Source organism: Marmota marmota, unplaced genomic scaffold, assembly GCF_001458135.2.
Source record: "Marmota marmota marmota unplaced genomic scaffold, marMar, whole genome shotgun sequence".
NCBI lineage: Eukaryota > Metazoa > Chordata > Mammalia > Rodentia > Sciuridae > Marmota > Marmota marmota.
Window position 1 is genome coordinate 7,758,998 of NW_025999945.1, and position 14,394 is coordinate 7,773,391.

The window sequence follows — 14,394 nt, forward strand, 5'->3', positions numbered from 1 at the left end:
TGTTCCTCGGCCTGCTATGGGACTCCTGGAGAGTTCCCATTGGTTGGGGAAGTACAGTAGGAGGGAGTTCCCAGGGAGAAACTTCCTCTGGGGGTGCCGGGAGAACGCCGCGTGGGTGGATCGGCGATCTTCCCGGGGGTGTACAGAACATTGGCGGCAGTTTCAAAAAATAAAGTTTGTTCCTGCTTGAGTGGCTCGTGATTTTGTGCCTAGCCAGACTGTGGCACCCACCTTAACTGGTACAGCATGTAAAATATTTACCATAGTCCAAAGACCAAGAAAAGCATCCAGCGTATGGTAGAGTTCTTCGAATTCTACATTCCTGGCAAAGAAGAACCTCATGGTTTGATTCTATGTCTTCCCATCACTTTCAGCTCTTGACACAGCCTCCTCAGATTCTTGAAATATAAATCTATTCATTTAAAAACATCTGTCCCATGTTTGTTTCAAAGATGTCTTCTTCCCAGCCCTGTTGCTCAGCAACAGCTGCAGCGGGAGCTTTGGTTGCCTGGAATGAGATGCAGGAGCCCTGGTAGAACGGTCTGCCATTCACTTCCTCATTTCACCTACTTCTGTGGTGTTGGGATATGAAGCAGCAAGGAGATGAAAGTCCTTGCAGGATAATACTCTGAATGTGGCTTCTCTAACAAGGTCTTTCAAATCCACCCATCTTGTGCATGGATTGGACTAGTGGGAGACACAAGGAGCCCCAGTTATTCATCCCCCAACAACTCTCATGGGTATTAGTCACCCTTTTCAAAAAATCCTTCTTCTCCATCAGTTGGGGGCCACATGCCCATTTCTGAGGCAAGTCCCACAGTGCCCTTCACAGAGTTTGCCTAGCACAGAGGGCTTCCCCTTCCTAATCTTTCTTTGGAGACTACCACAGGAAGAATTGATTTTCTGTTTTCAGAGAAATGAAAAACTGAGAGTGGTGTTCTTCCCTCTCCTTGACTCTCCATCCTGCCTCTAACCTCTCTCCAGAGCTCATACTAGATGGATCAGCAAGTCAAGAGACTGAGCAGACATTCAACCAGGGATGGAGGTGACAGTCTGTCACCTTAGTTTACAAGGTGGTTCTCTGGGGCCTTCATTTTCATAGCTCTGGGGAGTGGCCTTCTCCTTGAGAGATGGACAGTTTCTCTTTAAAAAGAAGAATTTCCTCAAAGGCAGGTGATATTCTTTGGATGTAGTTTGTCCCTTAAGAGCTTTATGGTTTAGATGTGTTGTCCACAGTGTGGGGATATTTGAAGAATGTAGGACCTTTAAGAACTGGGACTAGTGAGAGGTCATTAAGGTCACTGCTCTTATAAAGTATTAAGGTAGTTCTCATGGGTCTCCTGGTTAGTTCTTTCAAGTGGGTTATTATAAAAGAAGTGAGCCCAGCCCCTCCCTTTACTCTGGTTCTTTGTCTTGAGGTGTGATTCCCTCCCTTTCATATGTGACTCTGTTATTAAGGTGCCATCTGCCATGAGGTCCTCCCAAGAGCCCAGTCAATAAAATGGTGTCATGCCATTGAACCTTCAGAACTGTGAGCTAAATAAACCTCTATTTCTTATAAAGTATCCAGCCTCATTACAGTAATGAAAAACAGACTAATAGAGCAACCTCCTTCCAGATTCCAGTCCCTTCTTATATCTCTCCTCCCCACAGGACCCAGGGTGGCCTCTCTTGCGCAGGTAGTGGGTGGTGGCATGTGAGAGAGGCATCTTACTTGAATTCTGTTGGGTTCAGAGAATTCATTAATGTCTTAAAAGTATGTTATCTCTGCATTACAAAGCAACATCAGGAGCAGAAAGCCTCAATACTTCACAACTTCTTATTATTGGTAATGAAGAGACCCCCAAATGTCCCTAAGGATTTGTTTCAGGGATGGAAGCCCCTGCCCAAAGCAATTAGGGAAATTTATACTAATGAAACACATATAGAAATATCTGTTTCCCTCTCATATAAAGGCCAGAGGTAGAGACTGGATTACAATAACCTTTCCTGGACCAAGAAGCTAAATGGTACATTTAACTTCTCTGAGACTCAGTTTCCAGATCTGTAAAATGAGATCTGACTTAGTCTGCATGGTTTTCCAAATTCTGGGATTTTAAGAGTTAAGGTATCAGAATGTGCCGATGTTATATAGAGCTATATAAATAAAAGAAACAAGTAATTTTTTGAAGCTATTTGGAAATCCCCTTCACAACTAGTAACTACAGATAGAATTCAGATTTATATCCCAAGATAATCTTTCCTATCTCTCCAAATGTTTACAGTTTACTTTTTGGCTTACGGTTATATTCCATTGTGAATTAAGTCAAATGTATTCTCTCCTGATTAAATAAAAGCAAAATTGAATACCTTAAATAGGTAAGTAAACTGACAAAACTAAAGAAGCTACCAAGATGTGAATGAAAACTCACAAAATATGGAAAAAGACGCCAGTGACAGATAGGTAAAGAGCAAGGGTGCCTTTGTTCAGGACCATTAAAATGATCTTAAGGCTAACAGTGGGTTTGTTGGAGTGATATGTAGGATCTCCTAGAGCCCAAGGGCAGACAAGGCAGCAGACCCCACAGAGACCGGCACCAGAGCCTGAGCCAGGGACAGCACAGCCCCTCCTGCCAGCTACCCAGGCACATGCTCTGCTATCTCTGCCTATCTCTGCATATCTGCTTCCCTCATGCTGGTGGGGGTGGGGCGGGGTGTGCAGGGCTGACAAACCGATGAAAAGTATTATAAAGCCAAGAAAGGCTTTTTCCTAATAACATTGCATCTTAGGTTTTATTTTCTGTGGTTCTGGTTTCAATGGCCTTTGCTGCTATGGGTTGCCTACAAAGCCCCCGTTCTGGGTGCCTTAGGACTCAACAGCAAGAAGAAAAATAAAAACCCAGCAAATCCAACCACATCCAATAAAGTACGGTAATCAAAAAGAGAATTGACTTTTTCTAAAACTAAGTTCACTGAAAGACTGAAACAAGGCTTGAAGCCTCCATTGTCCCTGGTTCATCACATTTCTGGGGGCATGTGACCTGTTGACTAAAATGTATCATGAGAAAAGTTCAGCTCAAAGTAATAGCAGCGTCAGAACCTGCTAGCCACGTTGAGTTTTGAGAAAGAGTTTGCTTTCAATAAGAAAAATTGACCTTTGCTTATCATTCACATCTGGCTTTTTTTAAAATGATAATTTTCAGATCTCACAATAATTTGAGCTAAAAGTTAAAGGTCCAGTTCCTAGTTCAGGCCTTGGCACTAATTTCTCAGGAAATTTTTCCTGGAGCCAAAGATGCAGAATCCGCTCCCAGCTGCCTTCAGCCGCTAGAGGCTTTGCTACTGGAGAGAGAGCTTGAATCCAGGCCACAATATTACCAGCTGTGTGCCCTTGGATACATGGTTTAATCTCTCTAGGTTTTATTCGTTTGAAAGAATTGAATGGTTAGCTTTCTTTTTATATCTATGTGAGTTATAAGTTTGACTATATGCTTTAGCTCTTTTAAAGTAGCATTTCTCATTTTTAAATTGTTGTCCAGAATCTTCTACCATTTGCGAGCACATTGGTAGGCTGGGGGAGAACTTATCCTCAAAAAATGTTTGTTACTTTTGATTTGGTGATAACATTAATAATAATTTATTGATAATAATTTAATAATTTATTAATAATTATTAAGATAATTTATATTTATTAAAGATTCACTCTGGGCAAAATATAGATTCTGGTTACTAAGAAGGGGAAGGACAAACAAGGAACAAGCTTTTCCTTAAAGAAGATTCAATTCATTGTGGGTGGACATGCTACTAACGTACCTGTCAGGTTTTTTTCTCTCCTTTCTCATAACCTGTGACTTTAAGGAACAATTTTGAGAGTCAATGGTATTGGCAGCAGAGCTGTTTTCTGGATAGACATGCCTGGCTTCCCAGTGGTTCCCAGGAACCCAAAAAGGGATGCTCATTTCATGCTCCTCCTTCTTAAAACAAACGCATACCAGACCTCAAGAAGTTATGCAGTTTTGTCCTAAAAGTTTCAGTAAGCTGTCTCAAAAATTCTGAGTGGAGCAAGAACAAGTAGGAAGTAGGCAGGGAGGAGGTAAAGAAGAGAGTTACTCATGGGGTATGCTCCTGCCTGTCCCTCATTTCCTTACACCACATAAAGGATCAAGTCCTCACCTCCTGCAGGCTTTCAGCACCTCTCCCAGTGAAGTGCATGCTCCCCTTGTCCCTACTGCCTGCTCCTCTGGCCAGTTCTTGCTGATCTTCCAGGGTGGAAGGTGAGGTTGGAAGGAGTGTGAGTTCTGGTTCTGTGGGTGAAGGAAGGGGATACAGCCCAGTGGAAATAACATGGAGAAAAGGAAAGGTGACCTATGGTTGCAGATTGTTCTTAGTTTCTTCCTCAATAATCCAAAATCTAAAAATCACATTCTTTTTTTTAAAGGTTTGTTTATTTCTGCTATCAAAGAATAGAATTATGACAGTATAATTTAACAATCCAAATTGGCTTCATTTTAAATTTTAAAATCAGTAACATTTCATTCCATATAACAGAATCAGTTTTCCTATGAGCCAAGCACTCATCAAAAATAATTTGATCATTAACATCAGATTATTTATTTTGCTTACACAAAATAAGGACAAGGGAACTTCATTATTTCACCAGTTGAAAATGGCTGTTCTCCTTCCAATCCAGATTTCTCTTGGAGGACCAGATATGTCAGCTTGGTTTGATTGACTCCGTGTTTTGTTTTGTTTTTTCCCCCTGGAATATTGTCTCTGTTGAAAAACTGGCTTCACAAAGAAGGTGGCAGCAGGAAAATTTCAGAATCCAAAGCTTAAAAATAAGTCTTGGGCAGTGTGAGGTTATTTTCTGTCTCTTTGGGGGATAATCCAGTGTCCGAGGCCTGAGGACAGAGGCAAAATCCCCAGCCGCCCATCTAGGAGATGTCACTCTCAGTAGCATCTGGTGTCCTGACCTGTTCTCGCTCAGGATGATGGTGGGTAAGGAACAGCAGGTCACAGAGGCCCCCTGACCCTCTGGGAGACAGAGCTCTCCCTGGGCAGACCCCAGGGCTGAGGGTCAGCGGCCAGGGGAGAATCAATGACTGTCCCTGCCTGTGGTCCCTGAGGTCCTGGGGCAGGGATGCAGGAGGCAGCCCGTGTCACAAGATGTCCCTGTCCCCAGCCAGGCCGGGTGCCTGGCGAAGCGAGGAGAAAGAAGGTGTCCCTCCTCAGTGCCTGGCCCTTGTGCCTGGTCTCACTTCCTCCCCGGCACCGCCTGGAAGGGGAGGAAGTGACACCCAGGGGAAGGCCAGGAAGAGAGGCCACCGTCACATTCAAGTTCAGGGTGCGACGGCTCAGTCTGCCTCCCAACAGGCCCCATACTCGGCTCCCCTTCATGGGCCACATCCCTTCTGAGAGTCACGCCCTGCTCTTTATAGGCACAAGGACCCAGAAGTTCCAGGGACACGTCCATGTTTAGGCCCTTGGATCTGGAAGTTCCTCAGGCATCCATGTTTAGGCCCCCGGATCTGGAAGTTCCTCAGGCGCACATCTGTGTTTAAGTCCCAGGATCCGGAAGTTTGATGGGTACACGTCCATATTTAGGGCCCCGGATCTGGAAGTTCCTCGGGTGCACATCCATGTTTAGGCTCTAGGATCCAGAAGTTCCTCAGGCGTCCATATTTAGGCTCACGGATCTGGAGGTTCCTCAGGTGCACGTCCATGTTTAAGCCCCCAAGTCCGGAAGTTCCTCAGGCATCTATGTTTAGGCTCTGGGATCCAGAAATGCCTCAGGCGTCTATGTTTAGGCCCCCGGATCTGGAAGCTCCTCATTGCACGTCCATGTCTAGGATCCAGAAGTTCCTCAGGTACACGTCCATCTTTGGGCCCCCAGATTCAGAAGTGCCTCAGGTGTCCATGTTTAGGCCGTAGCATCCGGAAATTCCTCAGGTGCACGTCCATGTTTAAGACCCTGGATCCGGAAGTGCTTCAGGCGTCCATGTTTAGGCTCCTGGATCCGGAAGTTCCTTGGGTGCACGTCCATGTTTAGGACCCTGGATCCAGAAGTTCCTCAGGCGCACATCCATGTTTAAGCCCCCAGGTCCGGAATTTCCTCAGGCATCCATGTTTAGGCTCTAGGATCCAGAAGTGCCTCAGGAGTCCATGTTTAGGCCCCAGGATCTGGAATGCCTCAGGTATCCATGTTTAGCCCCCCCCCCCCCCATCCGGAAGTTCCTCAGGTGCGCATCCATGTTTAGGCTCTAGGATCTCTCACATTCTTTGTTGTCAGTAAGAGAACTAGGTTTCTACTGACAGTACCCACCCCAAAGTAGCCTGGGTGAGGACTTCCTAGTCAATTTTTTTGTTTTTTTTGGTGGTGGTGGTGCTGGGGATTGAACCCAGGGCCTTGTGCAAGAGAGGCAGGCGCTCTACCAACTGAGCTACATCCCCAGAGTCCTATTTACTCTTAACAGAACTTTGTAAAATAATAATTCTGGCCTTACCAAGCTAAGGGGATGCCTTCCCCATTCATTTTCCTTGTTACTGTGAAGCTTCTTTTATTAACTGACAAAAATGGATGCCTCTTATCCCTAATTTCTCCCTCTTTCCAGGTAGGAGAATAGGAGGTAGGGAAAAGTGTAGATTTGGTCCGTATCAATGAAATTCAATGCTAATGTTAACTCAAGCAGTCCAACATTGTATTGGGCCCCTAAGAAATTGCAGAAGACGTCAGCAGTCTGTTGAATCTGAATCTTGACGACAGTTCCTTCCCTAAAACTTTTAGAGAAACTACTTGAGCTACACCTCCCTATATACTGGGAATACAGTGCATGCCCAGTGTGATTGCTGTAGGCATTTCTACCACCACCCACCTTAGGCTGAGCCATTTGATGGCAAAGGCACAGCCCCATCACCAACAATGACTAAGGACGTGCTACTTGTCCCCACCCAACCCTGACCTATAGCATTTTGGGGAGCGGAGGACATTTTGCCTTCATTGTAAATATTTAGTAGGTTTAACTTCTTCCCCCTCACTAAGCTCTCAGAGTTACACTGTGAAGTCAGTCCATGATAGAAGAAGCAGGACATATATAAACATAAAAGACATACTGTCTTCCAGGCTTGAAGCAGGAAAGTTGGGAATTCTAGCCGCAGGGTTATGTCAGTAGGTGAATGGAGTGAACAGTATTACCATAATCAGGAGGGGTGGGATGGTTGGGAATGGTAGCTAAGGAAATGAAGGTTCCAGGGAGCAAGCACCTGTACTGTGTCTCCAGCACGGCCCCGTGACCTGTTTCCAGTTGTGCAGATGATTCTGCCCTTAGAGCCCTCCATAGAATATTTCAGTCACATACACAGATGCCCTTGTTCTGATTTCATGCTCACTGAGCAACTGACAAATTATAATTTGATTTCTTATGTATTTATTAATGACCTACATTGTTCTTAAAAGGTTATAAAGGGACTTAGAAAAGTGTACATGTTTCTGTCTAAAAAATAAAATTGAATGTAAATGGATGCTGCAAGTTTTGGTTTTGTCTGCCTTGTATCCATTTCCCCAATCTTCCTCAGCTGCCTCTGGAGAAACTTCCTGCCTCTCAGGTGGAGCCCGAACCATCTCCAAGAAGATGTGGGTTCCAACCATCTGTCCTCAGTGGCTTGGCCAAGTCACTCACAGAAGCTCAATTTGGGAACTTTGTCGGGATTATGGGGGAAAATGAAGCTCTCCCCCACTGGACTGATGTCTGCAGAAGTCTACAAGCCTGTGCTGCCAGAGCCCCTAGGTGGGGAGGCAGGGACCTCAGACAGAGTCAACCCCGAAGACAGAAGGACTGCAAGACCGAGGGAAAAATGCTGAGTGCCAGAGAGGGTTTTAGGAAAAATTCCCACATCCAGCCATGGTTGAAGCTAGCCTAGCTCCTGAACTATATTCAGCAAGCATAATATATTCGCTTTACTTTTTCAATTGAGTTGAGTTTCTGGCCATTCTTTTTTTTATCCCCCTTCGTTTATTTATGTATTTTTATGCAGTGCTGAGGATCAAACCCAGTGCCTCACACGTGTGAGGGAGGCGCTCTACCACTGAGCTACAGCACCAGCCCCATGGCCATTCTTAATTAAGGTTCCTGATTAATTCAGTATGTGAAGAAAGTGTACGGGGAGGGGTGTGGAAATGAGGCTAGAGAAGAAAAATTCGAAACTAGTGATCAGGTGAGCACACACTCCCCAAAAAGGCTGCCATGAATTTCAGTGAACTTGCTAGTGCAACCTCACCAAATCCACTCAAACCTCAGTTGCTGACATAGAGGGACACATGCTTAATTATGCAAATTAGAGAACCCAGAAGATTAAAACTAATGAAGATGCACAGAAGAAATATAACTATCTTTGATTATAAAACCAAAAAGGAATTTCTACCTTCTTCCTGATAAAGTTGATGCTGTGTAAAATGGTAAGCCACACCCTCAACAATAGTCCTAAGATAAATACAATAATAAAAGCAAAGAATGTCATGAGACTGTTTCTTAACAGTGTCCTGTGGAGGAGACTGATGACATACACAAAAGCACAATTCAATGAGAGCAGTTTTTAAAATGATGTCAGTCATTAATTTAGTTCTCTGCTAGAATGGCTTTGTCAAAAGCAAAACCTCCAGGATGAACAAGTTGTACACTGTACCTCCAGGTGACAATGGTTTGGGGTTCTCAGTCACTTAAAGTTTCTTTGCCTGGGGAAGCTGATCTAAGTCTTAAATCCAATGGTAATTGGATAAGAGGAATCTTTGTTTATTAAAGCCATTTTTACTTTGATTCCAGAAAACCCTGTCATATGCAAAGAAGAGAATATCTGTCTCTCTCTATTGTGAGAGAGAAGGCCATGGGAATGGGCTTCCTGTCTAGTTTTCCTAAAAGGAATCCCTTCTAGGCTTAAAAGGAGCCTTCCTGCCTGAAATGTGGCTGAAACTTAAGGGGTTTTTTGTTTGTTTTTATTTTGGTGGAGGGGTATGGTCTTTTTTTAAAAAAAATGTCATTAATTTTAGCACTAACTATGTGACTAGCACTGAAGTAGATCACATCAGTTAAAAGTTCAGCAGCCCCTGCTTGCTTATGTGAGGTGTGGCTAAACACAAGTGAGTGCAATGTGCGATAGTTGCATGCTTGCAGTATATATAATAAAGATTTTCTGTTACTATTTGAGATGGAGAAGCATATAAAGTCCCTAATAACATTTCACCCTGTGGATATAGTATTGGAAGTTAGATTTCTAGAATCTTCTATGTCCAGCCAACTCTTTTCATATATATGGCTATTATCTATTTTGAAAACATATGAAAAGTTCATCTGCAATAGTCACAAATTTTAATTCCTTCCTTTTCCTCATTGCATTTCCAGTCTATTTCTTCCACAGAAATTCCATGATATTTATCTTTTTTTTTCCCACTGTGCAACCTGCTTCAGTGCCAGGAGCCTACAGGCACAGAGGTCAGGCAATGGTTTAGGGCCACAGTATGCTCTGGCATGGGACACTATGAGAGGAACAGGGGACAAGCGATATTTATCTTGAGCAAACTTTTAAAATTGAAATCAGTTCTTTTTATTCGTGTGACTATAAAGCTCTTACTGCTAACAATTTCATCTGGATTCAGTTAACCTTATAATGATATTAAGACATGATTGATCAAAGCATAACTACATTGCAAATTTTATTAGAAAGTACTCAAACATAAGAAATAAAAATTTTATTAAAATGTTCTCTTAATGAGACTTACTAGGGTTATTTTTTCAGTTAGTTTATGTATTCATGGATGAATATTACTGCTAGAATCAGATGGGATTCAACATCAATTCTATTTCTAGTCTTTGTTTTTACAAATGTAAGCATGAAGAAACCTGATTCACTTAAATAATTCAGTGGGAATAGAAAGAATTTTTTTCTTTCAATGCAATTCAGTTATTTAAACTGTTCCTAAGTTACATTCAGAAAAGCACATAGTGATCCATGTTAAAATAATATTTTATAATATTTGAAAAAAAAATTGGTCATCTTTTAATTTTGTCAAAGCAAAACATTAGAGACCAAGGTCTAGTGATGTAGCTTACTAGTGGAGCCCAGGTTTAGCATAAGCAAGGTCCTGACTTCAATCCCAAGCACTGAAAAAAAATTTAGAAATTATATTTATTAGGAAATATTTATTAGGAAATTTTTTTTAAATCTGTCATTAAAAGTTGTTTACTTCCTCAAACTCTTATTTTTAATTACTGCTTTTCCCAAGCCTCAGACTTTTTTTTTTTAATATATCCATCAAGATGGATGAGTAGAGGGTAAATCAGATAAGTACAGTTGTGATGGGGGATTGGAAAAAGGAAAACTGGCATAATGTCTCTGCTGTGGTTCATTTCATGTGGAATTAACTATCTGAAAAAAAATTCCCTGAAAACTAACTCGTTATATTCTCATATCCTTAGAAGACCTCATGGAGCTCCAGAAGTATTTGCATCTCAGTTTTAGGACCAATGCTCTAGTAGATACAGAAAAATTTATAAAAATATATACAATGAGATATCTCCTGGCACTGGAAAAAAAAAGTGCTATACAGAAGAAGCATATGGCAAAAACCTGGAGAGAGGCTGCTGTATGAGATAAAGCCCCTGGGAGAGGGGCCATTTCACCTGGACCTGGAAGATGAGCACTGGAGGGTAGGCATAGGCAGCTTGCCGTGTTTGGGAAGTGTGCTCTAAGCTGGAGGAACAGCAAGTACAAGGGTCCTGTGGGAATAATTGAGTGACAAAGTGATCAGTGTGGCTGGAGCATGATGATCAAGAGGAACTGTGGAGGAAAGTGAGGTCAGAGAGATGGGCAGAGCCAGATTGGTGGGGCTCCAAGAGCTGCATATGGTTTTCAGTGAGATTCAAAGCCATCTGGGGTTTGGGGCAGAAGATTGGCAGGAGCTGAGCTGTTCTTGTTCTGGGCACTGTGAGATGGGGCAATGGAAGACAGGGAAGTTGAATCAAGTCAACCAGTAGCAAGACAGTCATACACTATTGACAGAGTCCTCGAGAGACGTGGGTGCAGTGTGGAACAAGGAAGGAATCAGGGAGCTGGTAAGAGGAGTTAAATTTAGGGAGTGAATTTGGGAAAAAAAGGCAACAAGAATTACTGACAGATTAGATACGGAGTGTAAAGAAAGGAAAATAATCTACCTGTAAGATAAATGCTGAAAGTGGAATTACTTAACCTAAGCCCATGACATATTTCAACACTGGGAAACATGAACCCGGAAAGGCTGGGCAGATATTTTGGACACATCAGTAAGTAACCAAGAACATCAATCTGAAAATGAACCTGGGTAAGCAATGAAATGGACCTTCCTTCTGGGTCATTGCTCTGTGTCACAGTACATACCTCAGGCTGCAAAAATTGCCAAATAAGATCCCTCAAAATGGAGTCCATTTTCAAAGGGCAACTGCTGCTGGCACAGGTCTGCTCAGTCCACAGTGCATAACTATCCAGTCTTATGTGAATTTTCTTTAAATATTACCAATTGTGAAGCTTAAAATAAATGTCTCAAAACTACCTCTACTTTTTTTTTAAATGAATATTTACTAACCTATCAAAGAGAAATGATCTGGATCATTCTCTTATTCTCACTATAGAAATTATTACAAAATGTTATCTTAAAAGGCAATCAAAGAGCATGTAGGAAAAAAAGCATCATTGAAGTATGTGAGGCCGGTAATTAATAAAATGTTGTCTTTCTTGATTTTGCGATTAATGTGGTATTTGTCAGTATAGCAATACTTGTAATTCATTGTGATTTCTTTTCTAGGTCTAAATGAATATATATATATATTTATGCTGAATTTATATTTTAATTTTGTATTATGTGTGTTACAGAGGGCTCCCTAAATTGTTTAAGCTTCAGGACCACAAAACCTGAACTTGCCCCTGACAAGTAGCATCACTGAATAAGACAGGGAAGGCTTGTCAGGGCACAGAAGGCTGTTACTGGCTGGGGGCATGTGATGGAGGAATAATGATCATGTTTTCTTGGCTAGGTCAAGTCAGAAATGTCCATTAGACATTTAAATGGGTAGATATAGACAGCTGCATCCAGGGGTCTGAAGTTTGAGCACAGTCATTGCGCGTGTGGTATTTGAATCCCTAAGAGACCATGAATTTCCTAGGAAAAGAGTATACAGAAAAGGGAAAGAAGAGAGCAAGGTTCCTGACAGAGCTCAGAGACCCGCAACATTTAGAAATGTAGCATAGGAAAGGAGCCAGCAGGAGGCCAAACAACAGCAGCAAGGCCGGGCAGGGAAGCCAGGCAGGTGTCTGCCCAGAAGCCCAGAAAGGATCTTGGGGAAGAAGGGAAGGCAGTCAGGCCCAGCCCTGCAGGGAGGCCAAGAGAGACAAGGGAGAGCTGGCCAAGAGCCTTGGCTAATGCTACTCCTACAGGAGCTAATTCCTAAGAGTGATGGGTGCACAGCTCTGGAGAGAACTCTGAAGAGCCTGGAGGGTGAGGAAGCAATGGCAGTGCATATAGACATCTCCTGAAGGTATGTGAAGGGGAGCAGGGAAAAGCAGGAGGTTCGCAATTGGTTTTGTTTTTTAATGGGTAGTATTAAATTAAAAACTGAAGATACACAAAAGAATAGGGACAAATGCAGAGCAATCCAGGGTCCAAATGCTTAAGTCCAAATGCTTGCTTTAAGTAAGAGCAAGAGAGAGAATGTGGTGACAGGTGCAGATAAGCAGATGGATCTGGTGCTGATTAGTCCTCATTTTATCACATCTGTTATTAATACAACATGGGATGATTTGGAATCAGAGAATGGTTATTCTTCAGACTATCAGGGATGGGGAATAAGAAAAGCAGTATCAGAAATTTGAGTGAAAAAAAGAAACCAGACATAGTTTTTGAGTGGAAAAGTAAAACACAACTTTGCTTTTTTGTGTACTTTGCTACAAAATTGCAAACTGGGAAAAGACCTGCATGTTGTCCATTTCTGGAAATCCTATAGAATCAACCTGGTGTCTTGTACATGGTAAGCCCTCAGCGCACTCCCATTGGGTAAGTGGGGAGGTGGATGAGTGAGAAGAGCCTTGTGAGGGTCTGAAGGGAGAAATGAAGGTATGAAAGACTTCATCAAATGGGAGGAACTGAGGAGGATTCTAGATAAGAGGGTGGCATGAATAAAGACAAAAGTGATGCTTCTTATGGAGGACTTCCCCCTGACTGGGTAGAGGTGTGTGTCTGAGATGGAGACAGTTACGATCATGTGTGTTGGTAAGATTGGCCCAGGTGCGTCATGCCTTGAAAGTTATGTTCAGGAGATTGGATTCCAACTGAAGCATGTAATGTGGTTCTCAGGCTGAGGCTTATTTTGAAACTTTAATAAATACAGCCTGGCCAAACAGAAAATTTAAAGCTACAAGTAATTTCCAGTCACTCAAAATTTAAATTCAAAAAGTACAGACTTCTATTTTTTTTCGGGGGGGGGGCAAGCATCTGAATGAGTCTATATTATAAAAATGCAAAATAAATGTTTTTTTTCTAAAATAAAGATATTAACTCCAAGAAACTAAGCTCATTCATGAGATAAGGGAACATGTTGTTGATGATGCAGAGAGAACTGCATCTTAGCAGCTGTGCACCCCTTAAAAAACAGTTTTCTCACACCCACTAGCAGGTGCATCTGTTCTTCTGGTGGGTTGTGTTCTTGTTTGGGTGGATGCTCACAGAGGTGAGGGGGTAAAGGGTAGGAAACGGTGAGTAGTTAATGACTACCTTACTAAAGGACTGCTTTAGGTTTGGCAGGATTCATCTTGGGCTAAAACCAATGGTGTCTTACAGTTGTTTTGAACATTGATTAGTCTTTTGAACATTGATTAATCTTGGAAGTACCATTATTAGACTATTGTGTTATGATGTGGTTATCTGATAGAGCATGGAAGGCAAAGAAATAGGTAAAACCCCTATAGATGGAGGGTAGTGTTCCTTTTGAAAGAACTAAACATTGCCCTTGTCAATTACCCTGGCAAGATCCTAGGAGAGGAGAGAAGGATTAAGAAGATAGACCCTGATCAGACTAGCAAAAAGGAGAAACTCCTTTCTTTCTGTGGGACTGGTGGTGCTTTGGGTGCTGTCCCAGCAGTGGGCATGAGTGACTTCTTTGTAGGTAAGTCAATATTTAGGTGACTGTAAGGCAGTGGGTTGGTCTGTCCCTTCATTAAAAATCACATCTTATATTAGTGCTAAGTTTTCTTCTTGTGCTTCCTCAACGCTTGAATCAATTTCAATCCAGACTTTCAGCCTGGCCTAAGCAAGGTGGTAAATAAAGAACAGGTCTAGGACATGTTTGGGTTCCAGAGAGAGAAGGGCAGGGCAGAGCCCCTTCTGGAAGTGAGAGGGAT

General features: G+C 42.4%; 1 non-coding gene and 1 pseudogene across 1 annotated transcript; both read right to left on the reverse strand.

Moving 5' to 3' along the window:
• Positions 1 to 6,356: 6,356 nt before the first annotated feature.
• Positions 6,357 to 6,429, reverse strand: Trnae-cuc. Its single transcript has one exon. It is a non-coding gene; the product is annotated as a tRNA-Glu (tRNA).
• A 2,988-nt stretch (positions 6,430 to 9,417) lies between these two features.
• LOC125616450 lies at positions 9,418 to 9,570 on the reverse strand (annotated as a pseudogene).
• Positions 9,571 to 14,394: the final 4,824 nt, after the last annotated feature.